Raw genomic sequence first — 14,363 nt, 5'->3', positions numbered from 1 at the left:
TTCTTTTACCATCTTTGACAGAGAAACTAACAATTTTCAGGTTCAAAAAGGTCAACGGAACTTGGGATTCCCAGCCAATCTCCCATGCTGGTACTTGCCAAGCCTTAAGCTGCATTGCTGCTGCGATCTGACGAGAGCAGGCACATTCAGCTTAGAATGGCCGTTGACAGCAGCTGTTCAATTTGAACCTTCTTTTACTATCTCATAGAGAAACTAACACAATTTTCAGGTTCAAAAAGGTCAACGGAACTTGGGATTCCCAGCCAGTCTCCCATGCTGGGACTTGCCAAGCCTTAAGCTGCATTGCTGCTGCGATCTGACGAGAGCAAACACATTCAGCTTAGAATGGCCGTTGACAGCAGCTGTTCAATTTGAACCTTCTTTTACTATCTCATAGAGAAACTAACACAATTTTCAGGTTCAAAAAGGTCAACAGAACTTGGGATTCCCAGCCAGTCTCCCATGCTGGTACTTGCCAAGCCTTAAGCTGCATTGCTGCTGCGATCTGACAAGAGCAGGCACATTCAGCTTAGAATGGCCGTTGACAGCAGCTGTTCAATTTGAACCTTCTTTTACTATCTCATAGAGAAACTAACACAATTTTCAGGTTCAAAAAGGTCAACGGAACTTGGGATTCCCAGCCAGTCTCCCATGCTGGTACTTGCCAAGCCTTAAGCCGCATCGCTGCTGTGATCCGACAAGAGCACGCACATTCAGCTTAGAATGGCCGTTGACAGCAGCTGTTCAATTTGAACCTTCTTTTACTATCTCATAGAGAAACTAACACAATTTTCAGGTTCAAAAAGGTCAACGGAACTTGGGATTCCCAGCCAGTCTCCCATGCTGGTACTTGCCAAGCATTAAGCTGCATTGCTGCTGCGATCTGACGAGAGCAGGCACATTCAGCTTAGAATGGCCGTTGACAGCAGCTGTTCAATTTGAACCTTCTTTTACTATCTCATAGAGAAACTAACACAATTTTCAGGTTCAAAAAGGTCAACAGAACTTGGGATTCCCAGGCAGTCTCCCATGCTGGTACTTGCCAAGCCTTAAGCTGCATTGCTGCTGCGATCTGACGAGAGCAGGCACATTCAGCTTAGAATGGCCATTGACAGCAGCTGTTCAATTTGAACCTTCTTTTACTATCTCATAGAGAAACTAACACAATTTTCAGGTTCAAAAAGGTCAACGGAACTTGGGATTCCCAGCCAGTCTCCCATGCTGGTAATTGCCAAGCCTTAAGCTGCATTGCTGCTGCGATCTGACGAGAGCAGGCACATTCAGCTTAGAATGGCCGTTGACAGCAGCTGTTCAGTTTGAACCTTCTTTTACTATCTCATAGAGAAACTAACACAATTTTCAGGTTCAAAAAGGTCAACGGAACTTGGGATTCTCAGCCAGTCTCCCATGCTGGTACTTGCCAAGCCTTAAGCTGCATTGCTGCTGCGATCTGACGAGAGCAGGCACATTCAGCTTAGAATGGCCGTTGACAGCAGCTGTTCAATTTGAACCTTCTTTTACCATCTTTGACAGAGAAACTAACAATTTTCAGGTTCAAAAAGGTCAACAGAACTTGGGATTCCCAGCCAGTCTCCCATGTTGGTACTTGCCAAGCCTTAAGCTGCATTGTTGCTGCGATCTGACGAGAGCAGGCACATTCAGCTTAGAATGGCCGTTGACAGCAGCTGTTCAATTTGAACCTTCTTTTACTATCTCATAGAGAAACTAACACAATTTTCAGGTTCAAAAAGGTCAACAGAACTTGGGATTCCCAGCCAGTCTCCCATGCTGGTACTTGCCAAGCCTTAAGCTGCATTGCTGCTGCGATCTGACGAGAGCAGGCACATTCAGCTTAGAATGGCCGTTGACAGCAGCTGGTTAATTTGAACCTTCTTTTACTATCTCAGAGAAACTATTACAATTTTCAGGTTCAAAAAGGTCAACGGAACTTGGGATTCCCAGCCAGTCTCCCATGCTGGTACTTGCCAAGCCTTAAGCTGCATTTCTGCTGCGATCTGACGAGAGCAGGAACATTCAGCTTAGAATGGCCGTTGACAGCAGCTGTTCAATTTGAACCTTCTTTTACTATCTCATAGAGAAACTAACACAATTTTCAGGTTCAAAAAGGTCAACGGAACTTGGGATTCCCAGCCAGTCTCCCATGCTGGTACTTGCCAAGCCTTAAGCGGCATTGCTGCTGCGATCTGACGAGAGCAGGCACATTCAGCTTAGAATGGCCGTTGACAGCAGCTGTTCAGTTTGAACCTTCTTTTACTATCTCATAGAGAAACTAACACAATTTTCAGGTTCAAAAAGGTCAACGGAACTTGGGATTCCCAGCCAGTCTCCCCTGCTGGTACTTGCCAAGCCTTAAGCTGCATTGCTGCTGCGATCTGACGAGAGCAGGCACATTCAGCTTAGAATGGCCGTTGACAGCAGCTGTTCAATTTGAACCTTCTTTTACCATCTTTGACAGAGAAACAAACAATTTTCAGGTTCAAAAAGGTCAACGGAACTTGGCATTCCCAGCCAGTCTCCCATGCTGGTACTTGCCAAGCCTTTAGCTGCATTGCTGCTGCGATCTGACGAGAGCAGGCACATTCAGCTTAGAATGGCCGTTGACAGCAGCTGCCTAATTTCTACTTTCTTTTACTATCTCATAGAGAAACTAACACAATTTTCAGGTTCAAAAAGGTCAACGGAACTTGGGATTCCCAGCCAGTCTCCCATGCTGGTACTTGCCAAGCCTTAAGCTGCATTGCTGCTGCGATCTGACGAGAGCAGGCACATTCAGCTTAGAATGGCCGTTGACAGCAGCTGTTCAGTTTGAACCTTCTTTAACTATCTCATAGAGAAACTAACACAATTTTCAGGTTCAAAAAGGTCAACGGAACTTGGGATTCCCAGCCAGTCTTCCATGCTGGTACTTGCCAAGCCTTAAGCTGCATTGCTGCTGCGATCTGACGAGAGCAGGCACATTCAGCTTAGAATGGCCGTTGACAGCAGCTGTTCAATTTGAACCTTCTTTTACTATCTCATAGAGAAACTAACACAATTTTCAGCTTCAAAAAGGTCAACGGAACTTGGGATTCCCAGCCAGTCTCCCATGCTGGTACTTGCCAAGCCTTAAGCTTCATTGTTGCTGCGATCTGACGAGAGCAGGCACATTCAGCTTAGAATGGCCGTTGACAGCAGCTGTTCAATTTGAACCTTCTTTTACTATCTCATAGAGAAACTAACACAATTTTCAGCTTCAAAAAGGTCTACGGAACTTGGGATTCCCAGCCAGTCTCCCATGCTGGTACTTGCCAAGCCTTAAGCTGCATTGCTGCTGCGATCTGACGAGAGCAGGCACATTCAGCTTAGAATGGCCGTTGACAGCAGCTATTCAATTTGAACCTTCTTTTACCATCTTTGACAGAGAAACTAACAATTTTCAGGTTCAAAAAGGTCAACGGAACTTGGGATTCCCAGCCAGTCTCCCATGCTGGTACTTGCCAAGCCTTAAGCTGCATTGCTGCTGCGATCTAACGAGAGCAGGCACATTCAGCTTAGAATGGCCGTTGACAGCAGCTGTTCAATTTGAACCTTCTTTTACTATCTCATAGAGAAACTAACACAATTTTCAGGTTCAAAAAGGTCAACGGAACTTGGGATTCCCAGCCAGTCTCCCATGCTGGTACTTGCCAAGCCTTAAGCTGCATTGCTGCTGCGATCTGACGAGAGCAGGCACATTCAGCTTAGAATGGCCGTTGACAGCAGCTGTTCAATTTGAACCTTCTTTTACTATCTCATAATGAAACTAACACAATTTTCAGGTTCAAAAAGGTCAACGGAACTTGGGATTCCCAGCCAGTCTCCCATGCTGGTACTTGCCAAGCCTTAAGCTGCATTGATGCTGCGATCTGACGAGAGCAGGCACATTCAGCTTAGAATGGCCGCTGACAGCAGCTGTTCAGTTTGAACCTTCATTTACTATCTCATAGAGAAACTAACACAATTTTCAGGTTCAAAAAGGTCAACGGAACTTGGGATTCGCAGCCAGTCTCCCATGCTGGTACTTGCCAAGCCTTAAGCCGCATCGCTGCTGTGATCCGACAAGAGCACGCACATTCAGCTTAGAATGGCCGTTGACAGCAGCTGTTCAATTTGAACCTTCCTTTACCATCTCATAGAGAAACTAACACAATTTTCAGGTTCAAAAAGGTCAACGGAACTTGGGATTCCCAGCCAGTCTCCCATGCTGGTACTTGCCAAGCCTTAAGCTGCATTGCTGCTGCGATCTGACGAGAGCAGGCACATTCAGCTTAGAATGGCCGTTGACAGCAGCTGTTCAATTTAAACCTTCATTTACTATCTCATAGAGAAACTAACACAATTTTCAGGTTCAAAAAGGTCAACAGAACTTGGGATTCCCAGCCAGTCTCCCATGCTGGTACTTGCCAAGCCTTAAGCTGCATTGCTGCTGCGATCTGACGAGAGCAGGCACATTCAGCTTAGAATGGCCGTTGACAGCAGCTGTTCAATTTGAACCTTCTTTTACTATCTCATAGAGAAACTAACACAATTTTCAGGTTCAAAAAGGTCAACGGAACTTAGGATTCCCAGCCAGTCTCCCATGCTGGTACTTGCCAAGCCTTAAGCTGCATTGCTGCTGCGATCTGACGAGAGCAGGCACATTCAGCTTAGAATGGCCGTTGACAGCAGCTGTTCAATTTGAACCTTCTTTTAGCATCTTTGACAGAGAAACTAACAATTTTCAGGTTCAAAAAGGTCAACGGAGCTTGGGATTCCCAGCCAGTCTCCCATGCTGGTACTTGCCAAGCCTTAAGCTGCATTGCTGCTGCGATCTGACGAGAGCAGGCACATTCAGCTTAGAATGGCCGTTGACAGCAGCTGTTCAATTTGAACCTTCTTTTACTATCTCATAGAGAAACTAACACAATTTTCTGGTTCAAAAAAGTCAACGAAACTTGGGATTCCCAGCCAGTCTCCCATGCTGTTACTTGCCAAGCCTTAAGCTGCATTGCTGCTGCGATCTGACGAGAGCAGGCACATTCAGCTTAGAATGGCCGTTGACAGCAGCTGTTCAATTTGAACCTTCTTTTACTATCTCGTAGAGAAACTAAAACAATTTTCAGGTTCAAAAAGGTCAACAGAACTTGGGATTCCCAGCCAGTCTCCCATGCTGGTACTTGCCAAGCCTTAAGCTGCATTGCTGCTGCGATGTGACGAGAGCAGGCACATTAAGCTTAGAATGGCCGTTGACAGCAGATTTTCAATTTGAACCTTCTTTTACTATCTCATAGAGAAACTAACACAATTTTCAGGTTCAAAAAGGTCAACGGAACTTGGGAATCCCAGCCAGTCTCCCATGCTGGTACTTGCCAAGCCTTAAGCTGCATTGCTGCTGCGATCTGACGAGAGCAGGCGCATTCAGCTTAGAATGGCCGTTGACAGCAGCTGCCTAATTTCTACTTTCTTTCACTATCTCATAGAGAAAGTAACACAATTTTCAGGTTCAAAAAGGTCAACGGAACTTGGGATTCCCAGCCAGTCTCCCATGCTGGTACTTGCCAAGCCTTAAGCTGCATTGCTGCTGCGATCTGACGAGAGCAGGCACATTCAGCTTAGAATGGCCGTTGACAGCAGCTGTTCAATTTGAACCTTCTTTTACTATCTCATAGAGAAACTAACACAATTTTCAGGTTCAAAAAGGTCAACGGAACTTGGGATTCCCAGCCAGTCTCCCATGCTGGTACTTGCCAAGCCTTAAGCTGCATTGCTGCTGCGATCTGACGAGAGCAGGCACATTCAGCTTAGAATGGCCGTTGACAGCAGCTGTTCAATTTGAACCTTCTTTTACTATCTCATAGAGAAACTAACACAATTTTCAGGTTCAAAAAGGTCAACGGAACTTGGGATTCCCAGCCAGTCTCCCATGCTGGTACTTGCCAAGCCTTAAGCTGCATTGCTGCTGCGATCTGACGAGAGCAGGCACATTCAGCTTAGAATGGCCGTTGACAGCAGCTGTTCAGTTTGAACCTTCTTTTACTATCTCATAGAGAAACTAACACAATTTTCAGGTTCAGAAAGGTCAACGGAACTTGGGATTCCCAGCCAGTCTCCCATGCTGGTACTTGCCAAGCCTTAAGCTGCATTGCTGCTGCGATCTGACGAGAGCAGGCACATTCAGCTTAGAATGGGCGTTGACAGCAGCTATTCAATTTGAACCTTCTTTTACCATCTTTGACAGAGAAACTAACAATTTTCAGGTTCAAAAAGGTCAACGGAACTTGGGATTCCCAGCCAGTCTCCCATGCTGGTACTTGCCAAGCCTTAAGCTGCATTGCTGCTGCGATCTGACGAGAGCAGGCACATTCAGCTTAGAATGGCCGTTGACAGCAGCTATTCAATTTGAACCTTCTTTTACCATCTTTGACAGAGAAACTAACAATTTTCAGGTTCAAAAAGGTCAACGGAACTTGGGATTCCCAGCCAGTCTCCCATGCTGGTACTTGCCAAGCCTTAAGCTGCATTGCTGCTGCGATCTGACGAGAGCAGGCACATTCAGCTTAGAATGGCCGTTGACAGCAGCTATTCAATTTGAACCTTCTTTTACCATCTTTGACAGAGAAACTAACAATTTTCAGGTTCAAAAAGGTCAACGGAACTTGGGATTCCCAGCCAGTCTCCCATGCTGGTACTTGCCAAGCCTTAAGCTGCATTGCTGCTGCGATCTGACGAGAGCAGGCACATTCAGCTTAGAATGGCCGTTGACAGCAGCTGTTCAATTTGAACCTTCTTTTACTATCTCATAGAGAAACTAACACAATTTTCAGGTTCAAAAAGGTCAACGGAACTTGGGATTCCCAGCCAGTCTCCCATGCTGGTACTTGCCAAGCCTTAAGCTGCATTGCTGCTGCGATCTGACGAGAGCAGGCACATTCAGCTAAGAATGGCCGTTGACAGCTGCTGTTCAATTTGAACCTTCTTTTACTATCTCATAGAGAAACTAACACAATTTTCAGGTTCAAAAAGGTCAACGGAACTTAGGATTCCCAGCCAGTCTCCCATGCTGGTACTTGCCAAGCCTTAAGCTGCATTGCTGCTGCGATCTGACGAGAGCAGGCACATTCAGCTTAGAATGGCCGTTGACAGCAGCTGTTCAATTTGAACCTTCTTTTACTATCTTATAGAGAAACTAACACAATTTTCAGGTTCAAAAAGGTCAACGGAACTTGGGATTCGCAGCCAGTCTCCCATGCTGGTACTTGCCAAGCCTTAAGCCGCATCGCTGCTGTGATCCGACAAGAGCATGCACATTCAGCTTAGAATGGCCGTTGACAGCAGCTGTTCAATTTGAACCTTCTTTTACTATCTCATAGAGAAACTAACACAATTTTCAGGTTCAAAAAGGTCAACAGAACTTGGGATTCCCAGCCAGTCTCCCATGCTGGTACTTGCCAAGCCTTAAGCTGCATTGCTGCTGCGATCTGACGAGAGCAGGCACATTCAGCTTAGAATGGCCGTTGACAGCAGCTGTTCAATTTGAACCTTCTTTTACTATCTCATAGAGAAACTAACACAATTTTCAGGTTCAAAAAGGTCAACAGAACTTGGGATTCCCAGCCAGTCTCCCATGCTGGTACTTGCCAAGCCTTAAGCTGCATTGCTGCTGCGATCTGACGAGAGCAGGCACATTCAGCTTAGAATGGCCGTTGACAGCAGCTGTTCAATTTGAACCTTCTTTTACTATCTCATAGAGAAACTAACACAATTTTCAGGTTCAAAAAGGTCAACGGAACTTGGGATTCGCAGCCAGTCTCCCATGCTGGTACTTGCCAAGCCTTAAGCCGCATCGCTGCTGTGATCCGACAAGAGCATGCACATTCAGCTTAGAATGGCCGTTGACAGCAGCTGTTCAATTTGAACCTTCTTTTACTATCTCATAGAGAAACTAACACAATTTTCAGGTTCAAAAAGGTCAACAGAACTTGGGATTCCCAGCCAGTCTCCCATGCTGGTACTTGCCAAGCCTTAAGCTGCATTGCTGCTGCGATCTGACGAGAGCAGGCACATTCAGCTTAGAATGGCCGTTGACAGCAGCTGTTCAATTTGAACCTTCTTTTACTATCTCATAGAGAAACTAACACAATTTTCAGGTTCAAAAAGGTCAACAGAACTTGGGATTCCCAGCCAGTCTCCCATGCTGGTACTTGCCAAGCCTTAAGCTGCATTGCTGCTGCGATCTGACGAGAGCAGGCACATTCAGCTTAGAATGGCCGTTGACAGCAGCTGTTCAATTTGAACCTTCTTTTACTATCTCATAGAGAAACTAACACAATTTTCAGGTTCAAAAAGGTCAACGGAACTTGGTATTCCCAGCCAGTCTCCCATGCTGGTACTTGCCAAGCCTTAAGCTGCATTGCTGCTGCGATCTGACGAGAGCAGGCACATTCAGCTAAGAATGGCCGTTGACAGCTGCTGTTCAATTTGAACCTTCTTTTACTATCTCATAGAGAAACTAACACAATTTTCAGGTTCAAAAAGGTCAACGGAACTTAGGATTCCCAGCCAGTCTCCCATGCTGGTACTTGCCAAGCCTTAAGCTGCATTGCTGCTGCGATCTGACGAGAGCAGGCACATTCAGCTTAGAATGGCCGTTGACAGCAGCTGTTCAATTTGAACCTTCTTTTACTATCTCATAGAGAAACTAACACAATTTTCAGGTTCAAAAAGGTCAACGGAACTTGGGATTCGCAGCCAGTCTCCCATGCTGGTACTTGCCAAGCCTTAAGCCGCATCGCTGCTGTGATCCGACAAGAGCATGCACATTCAGCTTAGAATGGCCGTTGACAGCAGCTGTTCAATTTGAACCTTCTTTTACTATCTCATAGAGAAACTAACACAATTTTCAGGTTCAAAAAGGTCAACAGAACTTGGGATTCCCAGCCAGTCTCCCATGCTGGTACTTGCCAAGCCTTAAGCTGCATTGCTGCTGCGATCTGACGAGAGCAGGCACATTCAGCTTAGAATGGCCGTTGACAGCAGCTGTTCAATTTGAACCTTCTTTTACTATCTCATAGAGAAACTAACACAATTTTCAGGTTCAAAAAGGTCAACAGAACTTGGGATTCCCAGCCAGTCTCCCATGCTGGTACTTGCCAAGCCTTAAGCTGCATTGCTGATGCAATCTGACGAGAGCAGGCACATTCAGCTTAGAATGGCCGTTGACAGCAGCTGTTCAATTTGAACCTTCTTTTACTATCTCATAGAGAAACTAACACAATTTTCAGGTTCAAAAAGGTCAACGGAACTTGGGATTCCCAGCCAGTCTCCCATGCTGGTACTTGCCAAGCCTTAAGCTGCATTGATGCTGCGATCTGACGAGAGCAGGCACATTAAGCTTAGAATGGCCGTTGACAGGAGCTTTTTAATTTGAACCTTCTTTTACTATCTCATAGAGAAACTAACACAATTTTCAGGTTCAAAAAGGTCAACGGAACTTGGGATTCCCAGCCAGTCTCCCATGCTGGTACTTGCCAAGCCTTAAGCTGCATTGATGCTGCGATCTGACGAGAGCAGGCACATTCAGCTAAGAATGGCCGTTGACAGCAGCTGTTCAATTTGAACCTTCTTTTACTATCTCATAGAGAAACTAACACAATTTTCAGGTTCAAAAAGGTCAACAGAACTTGGGATTCCCAGCCAGTCTCCCATGCTGGTACTTGCCAAGCCTTAAGCTGCATTGCTGCTGCGATCTGACGAGAGCAGGCACATTCAGCTTAGAATGGCCGTTGACAGCAGCTGTTCAATTTGAACCTTCTTTTACTATCTCATAGAGAAACTAACACAATTTTCAGGTTCAAAAAGGTCAACGGAACTTGGGATTCCCAGCCAGTCTCCCATGCTGGTACTTGCCAAGCCTTAAGCTGCATTGCTGCTGCGATCTGACGAGAGCAGGCACATTCAGCTAAGAATGGCCGTTGACAGCAGCTGTTCAATTTGAACCTTCTTTTACTATCTCATAGAGAAACTAACACAATTTTCAGGTTCAAAAAGGTCAACAGAACTTGGGATTCCCAGCCAGTCTCCCATGCTGGTACTTGCCAAGCCTTAAGCTGCATTGCTGCTGCGATCTGACGAGAGCAGGCACATTCAGCTTAGAATGGCCGTTGACAGCAGCTATTCAATTTGAACCTTCTTTTACCATCTTTGACAGAGAAACTAACAATTTTCAGGTTCAAAAAGGTCAACGGAACTTGGGATTCCCAGCCAGTCTCCCATGCTGGTACTTGCCAAGCCTTAAGCTGCATTGCTGCTGCGATCTGACGAGAGCAGGCACATTCAGCTTAGAATGGCCGTTGACAGCAGCTATTCAATTTGAACCTTCTTTTACCATCTTTGACAGAGAAACTAACAATTTTCAGGTTCAAAAAGGTCAACGGAACTTGGGATTCCCAGCCAGTCTCCCATGCTGGTACTTGCCAAGCCTTAAGCTGCATTGCTGCTGCGATCTGACGAGAGCAGGCACATTCAGCTTAGAATGGCCGTTGACAGCAGCTGTTCAATTTGAACCTTCTTTTACTATCTCATAGAGAAACTAACACAATTTTCAGGTTCAAAAAGGTCAACGGAACTTGGGATTCCCAGCCAGTCTCCCATGCTGGTACTTGCCAAGCCTTAAGCTGCATTGCTGCTGCGATTTGACGAGAGCAGGCACATTCAGCTAAGAATGGCCGTTGACAGCAGCTGTTCAATTTGAACCTTCTTTTACTATCTCATAGAGAAACTAACACAATTTTCAGGTTCAAAAAGGTCAACAGAACTTGGGATTCCCAGCCAGTCTCCCATGCTGGTACTTGCCAAGCCTTAAGCTGCATTGCTGCTGCGATCTGACGAGAGCAGGCACATTCAGCTTAGCATGGCCGTTGACAGCAGCTGTTCAATTTGAACCTTCTTTTACTATCTCATAGAGAAAATAACACAATTTTCAGGTTCAAAAAGGTCAACGGAACTTGGGATTCCTAGCCAGTCTCCAATGCTGGTACTTGCCAAGCCTTAAGCTGCATTGCTGCTGCGATCTGACGAGAGCAGGCACATTCAGCTTAGAATGGCCGTTGACAGCAGCTGTTCAATTTGAACCTTCTTTTACTATCTCATAGAGAAACTAACACAATTTTCAGGTTCAAAAAGGTCAACAGAACTTGGGATTCCCAGCCAGTCTCCCATGCTGGTACTTGCCAAGCCTTAAGCTGCATTGCTGCTGCGATCTGACGAGAGCAGGCACATTCAGCTTAGAATGGCCGTTGACAGCAGCTGTTCAATTTGAACCTTCTTTTACTATCTTATAGAGAAACTAACACAATTTTCAGGTTCAAAAAGGTCAACGGAACTTGGGATTCCCAGCCAGTATCCCATGCTGGTACTTGCCAAGCCTTAAGCTGCATTGCTTCTGCGATCTGACGAGAGCAGGCACATTCAGCTTAGAATGGCCGTTGACAGCAGCTGTTCAATTTGAACCTTCTTTTACTATCTCATAGAGAAACTAACACAATTTTCAGGTTCAAAAAGGTCAACAGAACTTGGGATTCCCAGCCAGTCTCCCATGCTGGTACTTGCCAAGCCTTAAGCTGCATTGCTGATGCAATCTGACGAGAGCAGGCACATTCAGCTTAGAATGGCCGTTGACAGCAGCTGTTCAATTTGAACCTTCTTTTACTATCTCATAGAGAAACTAACACAATTTTCAGGTTCAAAAAGGTCAACGGAACTTGGGATTCCCAGCCAGTCTCCCATGCTGGTACTTGCCAAGCCTTAAGCTGCATTGATGCTGCGATCTGACGAGAGCAGGCACATTAAGCTTAGAATGGCCGTTGACAGCAGCTTTTTAATTTGAACCTTCTTTTACTATCTCATAGAGAAACTAACACAATTTTCAGTTTCAAAAAGGTCAATGGAACTTGGGATTCCCAGCCAGTCTCCCATGCTGGTACTTGCCAAGCCTTAAGCTGCTGTGAGGGAATCTAATCCATTATCTGAATCTGTTCTTCTATCATGTATCTATACAAAGATTTTTGGCTCTATTGATAGAAGAAATTCCTATGAATAGCACCATCCCCCCAAGGACACTGATCATCTTTCAGAGGCTAATGGAATGTGGGTATGGTCAATAGGCTCCTTTGTCTCAAGAACCTATAAAAACTGTCTGCAACCTAAATAAATTGGAATCCTCTCAAACAACATGTGAAGGTCTGAGTGATTCACCGAGCAGCTCGTACTATACAATGATTTGGACCACCATCACATTGAGATAAAGGGATATTTCCCTGACACTGCATTGATGCTGCGATCTGACGAGAGCAGGCACATTCAGCTTAGAATGGCCGTTGACAGCAGCTGTTCAGTTTGAACCTTCTTTTACTATCTCATAGAGAAACTAACACAATTTTCAGGTTCAAAAAGGTCAACGGAACTTGGGATTCGCAGCCAGTCTCCCATGCCGGTACTTGTCAAGCCTTAAGCCGCATCGCTGCTGCGATCCGACAAGAGCACGCACATTCAGCTTAGAATGGCCGTTGACAGCAGCTGTTCAGTTTGAACCTTCTTTTACTATCTCATAGAGAAAGTAACACAATTTTCAGGCTCAAAAAGGTCAACGGAACTTGGGATTCCCAGCCAGTCTCCCATGCTGGTACTTGCCAAGCCTTAAGCTGCATTGCTGATGCGATCTGACGAGAGCAGGCACATTCAGCTTAGAATGGCCGTTGACAGCAGCTGTTCAATTTGAACCTTCTTTTACTATCTCATAGAGAAACTAACACAATTTTCAGGTTCAAAAAGGTCAACAGAACTTGGGATTCCCAGCCAGTCTCCCATGCTGGTACTTGCCAAGCCTTAAGCTGCATTGCTGCTGCCATCTGACGAGAGCAGGCACATTCAGCTTAGAATGGCCGTTGACAGCAGCTGTTCAATTTGAACCTTCTTTTACTATCTCATAGAGAAACTAACACAATTTTCAGGTTCAAAAAGGTCAACAGAACTTGGGATTCCCAGCCAGTCTCCCATGCTGGTACTTGCCAAGCCTTTTGCTGCATTGCTGCTGCCATCTGACGAGAGCAGGCACATTCAGCTTAGAATGGCCGTTGACAGCAGCTGTTCAATTTGAACCTTCTTTTACTATCTCATAGAGAAACTAACACAATTTTCAGGTTCAAAAAGGTCAACGGAACTTGGGATTCCCAGCCAGTCTCCCATGCTGGTACTTGCCAAGCCTTAAGCTGCATTGCTGCTGCGATCTGACGAGAGCAGGCACATTCAGCTAAGAATTGCCGTTGACAGCAGCTGTTCAATTTGAACCTTCTTTTACTATCTCATAGAGAAACTAACACAATTTTCAGGTTCAAAAAGGTCAACAGAACTTGGGATTCCCAGCCAGTCGCCCATGCTGGTACTTGCCAAGCCTTAAGCTGCATTGCTGCTGCGATCTGACGAGAGCAGGCACATTCAGCTTAGAATGGCCGTTGACAGCAGCTGTTCAATTTGAACCTTCTTTTACTATCTCATAGAGAAACTAACACAATTTTCAGGTTCAAAAAGGTCAACGGAACTTGGGATTCCCAGCCAGTCTCCCATGCTGGTACTTGCCAAGCCTTAAGCTGCATTGCTGCTGCGATCTGACGAGAGCAGGCACATTCAGCTTAGAATGGCCGTTGACAGCAGCTGTTCAGTTTGAACCTTCTTTTACTATCTCATAGAGAAACTAACACAATTTTCAGGTTCAAAAAGGTCAACGGAACTTGGGATTCACAGCCAGTCTCCCATGCTGGTACTTGCCAAGCCTTAAGCTGCATTGCTGCTGCGATCTGACGAGAGCAGGCACATTCAGCTTAGAATGGCCGTTGACAGCAGCTGTTCAATTTGAACCTTCTTTTACTATCTTATAGAGAAACTAACACAATTTTCAGGTTCAAAAAGGTCAACGGAACTTGGGATTCCCAGCCAGTCTCCCATGCTGGTACTTGCCAAGCCTTAAGCTGCATTGATGCTGCGATCTGACGAGAGCAGGCACATTAAGCTTAGAATGGCCGTTGACAGCAGCTTTTTAATTTGAACCTTCTTTTACTATCTCATAGAGAAACTAACACAATTTTCAGTTTAAAAAAGGTCAATGGAACTTGGGATTCCCAGCCAGTCTCCCATGCTGGTACTTGCCAAGCCTTAAGCTGCATTGATGCTGCGATCTGACGAGAGCAGGCACATTCAGCTTAGAATGGCCGTTGACAGCAGCTGTTCAGTTTGAACCTTCTTTTACTATCTCATAGAGAAACTAACACAATTTTCAGGTTCAAAAAGGTCAA

At 45.4% G+C, this 14,363-nt stretch overlaps 64 pseudogenes; all 64 read right to left on the bottom strand.

Annotated features, from left to right (window-relative positions):
- Positions 1-49: 49 nt before the first annotated feature.
- On the bottom strand, positions 50-168 carry LOC140085899 (5S ribosomal RNA; annotated as a pseudogene).
- Positions 169-427: 259 nt separating this feature from the next.
- On the bottom strand, positions 428-546 carry LOC140091078 (5S ribosomal RNA; annotated as a pseudogene).
- Positions 547-805: 259 nt separating this feature from the next.
- On the bottom strand, positions 806-924 carry LOC140092764 (5S ribosomal RNA; annotated as a pseudogene).
- Positions 925-994: 70 nt separating this feature from the next.
- Positions 995-1,113, bottom strand: LOC140083992 (5S ribosomal RNA; annotated as a pseudogene).
- A 70-nt stretch (positions 1,114-1,183) lies between these two features.
- LOC140090584 (5S ribosomal RNA) lies at positions 1,184-1,302 on the bottom strand (annotated as a pseudogene).
- A 70-nt stretch (positions 1,303-1,372) lies between these two features.
- On the bottom strand, positions 1,373-1,491 carry LOC140086095 (5S ribosomal RNA; annotated as a pseudogene).
- A 70-nt stretch (positions 1,492-1,561) lies between these two features.
- LOC140082259 (5S ribosomal RNA) lies at positions 1,562-1,680 on the bottom strand (annotated as a pseudogene).
- A 70-nt stretch (positions 1,681-1,750) lies between these two features.
- LOC140081043 (5S ribosomal RNA) lies at positions 1,751-1,869 on the bottom strand (annotated as a pseudogene).
- A 68-nt stretch (positions 1,870-1,937) lies between these two features.
- Positions 1,938-2,056, bottom strand: LOC140084045 (5S ribosomal RNA; annotated as a pseudogene).
- A 70-nt stretch (positions 2,057-2,126) lies between these two features.
- On the bottom strand, positions 2,127-2,245 carry LOC140088117 (5S ribosomal RNA; annotated as a pseudogene).
- Positions 2,246-2,315: 70 nt separating this feature from the next.
- Positions 2,316-2,434, bottom strand: LOC140088175 (5S ribosomal RNA; annotated as a pseudogene).
- Positions 2,435-2,504: 70 nt separating this feature from the next.
- LOC140084773 (5S ribosomal RNA) lies at positions 2,505-2,623 on the bottom strand (annotated as a pseudogene).
- A 70-nt stretch (positions 2,624-2,693) lies between these two features.
- LOC140101147 (5S ribosomal RNA) lies at positions 2,694-2,812 on the bottom strand (annotated as a pseudogene).
- Positions 2,813-2,882: 70 nt separating this feature from the next.
- Positions 2,883-3,001, bottom strand: LOC140085539 (5S ribosomal RNA; annotated as a pseudogene).
- Positions 3,002-3,071: 70 nt separating this feature from the next.
- LOC140089077 (5S ribosomal RNA) lies at positions 3,072-3,190 on the bottom strand (annotated as a pseudogene).
- A 70-nt stretch (positions 3,191-3,260) lies between these two features.
- LOC140082976 (5S ribosomal RNA) lies at positions 3,261-3,379 on the bottom strand (annotated as a pseudogene).
- Positions 3,380-3,449: 70 nt separating this feature from the next.
- LOC140081767 (5S ribosomal RNA) lies at positions 3,450-3,568 on the bottom strand (annotated as a pseudogene).
- A 70-nt stretch (positions 3,569-3,638) lies between these two features.
- LOC140101146 (5S ribosomal RNA) lies at positions 3,639-3,757 on the bottom strand (annotated as a pseudogene).
- Positions 3,758-3,827: 70 nt separating this feature from the next.
- LOC140089284 (5S ribosomal RNA) lies at positions 3,828-3,946 on the bottom strand (annotated as a pseudogene).
- A 259-nt stretch (positions 3,947-4,205) lies between these two features.
- On the bottom strand, positions 4,206-4,324 carry LOC140101145 (5S ribosomal RNA; annotated as a pseudogene).
- A 70-nt stretch (positions 4,325-4,394) lies between these two features.
- Positions 4,395-4,513, bottom strand: LOC140081042 (5S ribosomal RNA; annotated as a pseudogene).
- A 70-nt stretch (positions 4,514-4,583) lies between these two features.
- LOC140085136 (5S ribosomal RNA) lies at positions 4,584-4,702 on the bottom strand (annotated as a pseudogene).
- A 70-nt stretch (positions 4,703-4,772) lies between these two features.
- Positions 4,773-4,891, bottom strand: LOC140083623 (5S ribosomal RNA; annotated as a pseudogene).
- Positions 4,892-4,961: 70 nt separating this feature from the next.
- Positions 4,962-5,080, bottom strand: LOC140096394 (5S ribosomal RNA; annotated as a pseudogene).
- A 259-nt stretch (positions 5,081-5,339) lies between these two features.
- On the bottom strand, positions 5,340-5,458 carry LOC140086550 (5S ribosomal RNA; annotated as a pseudogene).
- A 70-nt stretch (positions 5,459-5,528) lies between these two features.
- LOC140101144 (5S ribosomal RNA) lies at positions 5,529-5,647 on the bottom strand (annotated as a pseudogene).
- Positions 5,648-5,717: 70 nt separating this feature from the next.
- LOC140101143 (5S ribosomal RNA) lies at positions 5,718-5,836 on the bottom strand (annotated as a pseudogene).
- A 70-nt stretch (positions 5,837-5,906) lies between these two features.
- On the bottom strand, positions 5,907-6,025 carry LOC140101142 (5S ribosomal RNA; annotated as a pseudogene).
- A 70-nt stretch (positions 6,026-6,095) lies between these two features.
- On the bottom strand, positions 6,096-6,214 carry LOC140091570 (5S ribosomal RNA; annotated as a pseudogene).
- A 70-nt stretch (positions 6,215-6,284) lies between these two features.
- LOC140101141 (5S ribosomal RNA) lies at positions 6,285-6,403 on the bottom strand (annotated as a pseudogene).
- Positions 6,404-6,473: 70 nt separating this feature from the next.
- On the bottom strand, positions 6,474-6,592 carry LOC140101139 (5S ribosomal RNA; annotated as a pseudogene).
- A 70-nt stretch (positions 6,593-6,662) lies between these two features.
- LOC140101137 (5S ribosomal RNA) lies at positions 6,663-6,781 on the bottom strand (annotated as a pseudogene).
- Positions 6,782-6,851: 70 nt separating this feature from the next.
- LOC140081712 (5S ribosomal RNA) lies at positions 6,852-6,970 on the bottom strand (annotated as a pseudogene).
- Positions 6,971-7,040: 70 nt separating this feature from the next.
- On the bottom strand, positions 7,041-7,159 carry LOC140085135 (5S ribosomal RNA; annotated as a pseudogene).
- Positions 7,160-7,418: 259 nt separating this feature from the next.
- LOC140081041 (5S ribosomal RNA) lies at positions 7,419-7,537 on the bottom strand (annotated as a pseudogene).
- Positions 7,538-7,607: 70 nt separating this feature from the next.
- Positions 7,608-7,726, bottom strand: LOC140081040 (5S ribosomal RNA; annotated as a pseudogene).
- Positions 7,727-7,985: 259 nt separating this feature from the next.
- On the bottom strand, positions 7,986-8,104 carry LOC140081039 (5S ribosomal RNA; annotated as a pseudogene).
- Positions 8,105-8,174: 70 nt separating this feature from the next.
- Positions 8,175-8,293, bottom strand: LOC140081038 (5S ribosomal RNA; annotated as a pseudogene).
- Positions 8,294-8,363: 70 nt separating this feature from the next.
- Positions 8,364-8,482, bottom strand: LOC140078335 (5S ribosomal RNA; annotated as a pseudogene).
- A 70-nt stretch (positions 8,483-8,552) lies between these two features.
- LOC140085134 (5S ribosomal RNA) lies at positions 8,553-8,671 on the bottom strand (annotated as a pseudogene).
- Positions 8,672-8,930: 259 nt separating this feature from the next.
- Positions 8,931-9,049, bottom strand: LOC140081036 (5S ribosomal RNA; annotated as a pseudogene).
- Positions 9,050-9,119: 70 nt separating this feature from the next.
- LOC140098505 (5S ribosomal RNA) lies at positions 9,120-9,238 on the bottom strand (annotated as a pseudogene).
- Positions 9,239-9,308: 70 nt separating this feature from the next.
- Positions 9,309-9,427, bottom strand: LOC140089982 (5S ribosomal RNA; annotated as a pseudogene).
- A 70-nt stretch (positions 9,428-9,497) lies between these two features.
- LOC140086370 (5S ribosomal RNA) lies at positions 9,498-9,616 on the bottom strand (annotated as a pseudogene).
- A 70-nt stretch (positions 9,617-9,686) lies between these two features.
- On the bottom strand, positions 9,687-9,805 carry LOC140081035 (5S ribosomal RNA; annotated as a pseudogene).
- Positions 9,806-9,875: 70 nt separating this feature from the next.
- LOC140081711 (5S ribosomal RNA) lies at positions 9,876-9,994 on the bottom strand (annotated as a pseudogene).
- Positions 9,995-10,064: 70 nt separating this feature from the next.
- LOC140081034 (5S ribosomal RNA) lies at positions 10,065-10,183 on the bottom strand (annotated as a pseudogene).
- Positions 10,184-10,253: 70 nt separating this feature from the next.
- LOC140101136 (5S ribosomal RNA) lies at positions 10,254-10,372 on the bottom strand (annotated as a pseudogene).
- A 70-nt stretch (positions 10,373-10,442) lies between these two features.
- On the bottom strand, positions 10,443-10,561 carry LOC140101135 (5S ribosomal RNA; annotated as a pseudogene).
- A 70-nt stretch (positions 10,562-10,631) lies between these two features.
- LOC140093991 (5S ribosomal RNA) lies at positions 10,632-10,750 on the bottom strand (annotated as a pseudogene).
- Positions 10,751-10,820: 70 nt separating this feature from the next.
- On the bottom strand, positions 10,821-10,939 carry LOC140078654 (5S ribosomal RNA; annotated as a pseudogene).
- A 70-nt stretch (positions 10,940-11,009) lies between these two features.
- On the bottom strand, positions 11,010-11,128 carry LOC140091227 (5S ribosomal RNA; annotated as a pseudogene).
- Positions 11,129-11,198: 70 nt separating this feature from the next.
- LOC140081033 (5S ribosomal RNA) lies at positions 11,199-11,317 on the bottom strand (annotated as a pseudogene).
- A 70-nt stretch (positions 11,318-11,387) lies between these two features.
- LOC140078588 (5S ribosomal RNA) lies at positions 11,388-11,506 on the bottom strand (annotated as a pseudogene).
- Positions 11,507-11,576: 70 nt separating this feature from the next.
- On the bottom strand, positions 11,577-11,695 carry LOC140098504 (5S ribosomal RNA; annotated as a pseudogene).
- Positions 11,696-11,765: 70 nt separating this feature from the next.
- Positions 11,766-11,884, bottom strand: LOC140089981 (5S ribosomal RNA; annotated as a pseudogene).
- A 772-nt stretch (positions 11,885-12,656) lies between these two features.
- Positions 12,657-12,775, bottom strand: LOC140091275 (5S ribosomal RNA; annotated as a pseudogene).
- Positions 12,776-12,845: 70 nt separating this feature from the next.
- LOC140094042 (5S ribosomal RNA) lies at positions 12,846-12,964 on the bottom strand (annotated as a pseudogene).
- A 259-nt stretch (positions 12,965-13,223) lies between these two features.
- Positions 13,224-13,342, bottom strand: LOC140086192 (5S ribosomal RNA; annotated as a pseudogene).
- Positions 13,343-13,412: 70 nt separating this feature from the next.
- On the bottom strand, positions 13,413-13,531 carry LOC140082093 (5S ribosomal RNA; annotated as a pseudogene).
- A 70-nt stretch (positions 13,532-13,601) lies between these two features.
- LOC140101134 (5S ribosomal RNA) lies at positions 13,602-13,720 on the bottom strand (annotated as a pseudogene).
- A 70-nt stretch (positions 13,721-13,790) lies between these two features.
- On the bottom strand, positions 13,791-13,909 carry LOC140086542 (5S ribosomal RNA; annotated as a pseudogene).
- Positions 13,910-13,979: 70 nt separating this feature from the next.
- On the bottom strand, positions 13,980-14,098 carry LOC140089980 (5S ribosomal RNA; annotated as a pseudogene).
- Positions 14,099-14,168: 70 nt separating this feature from the next.
- Positions 14,169-14,287, bottom strand: LOC140094183 (5S ribosomal RNA; annotated as a pseudogene).
- Positions 14,288-14,363: the final 76 nt, after the last annotated feature.

The sequence above is a fragment of the Engystomops pustulosus genome, chromosome 9 (genome assembly GCF_040894005.1).
Source record: "Engystomops pustulosus chromosome 9, aEngPut4.maternal, whole genome shotgun sequence".
NCBI lineage: Eukaryota > Metazoa > Chordata > Amphibia > Anura > Leptodactylidae > Engystomops > Engystomops pustulosus.
The sequence above is the reverse complement of the archived record's forward strand: the minus strand, read 5'-3'. Positions and strand labels throughout refer to the sequence as shown.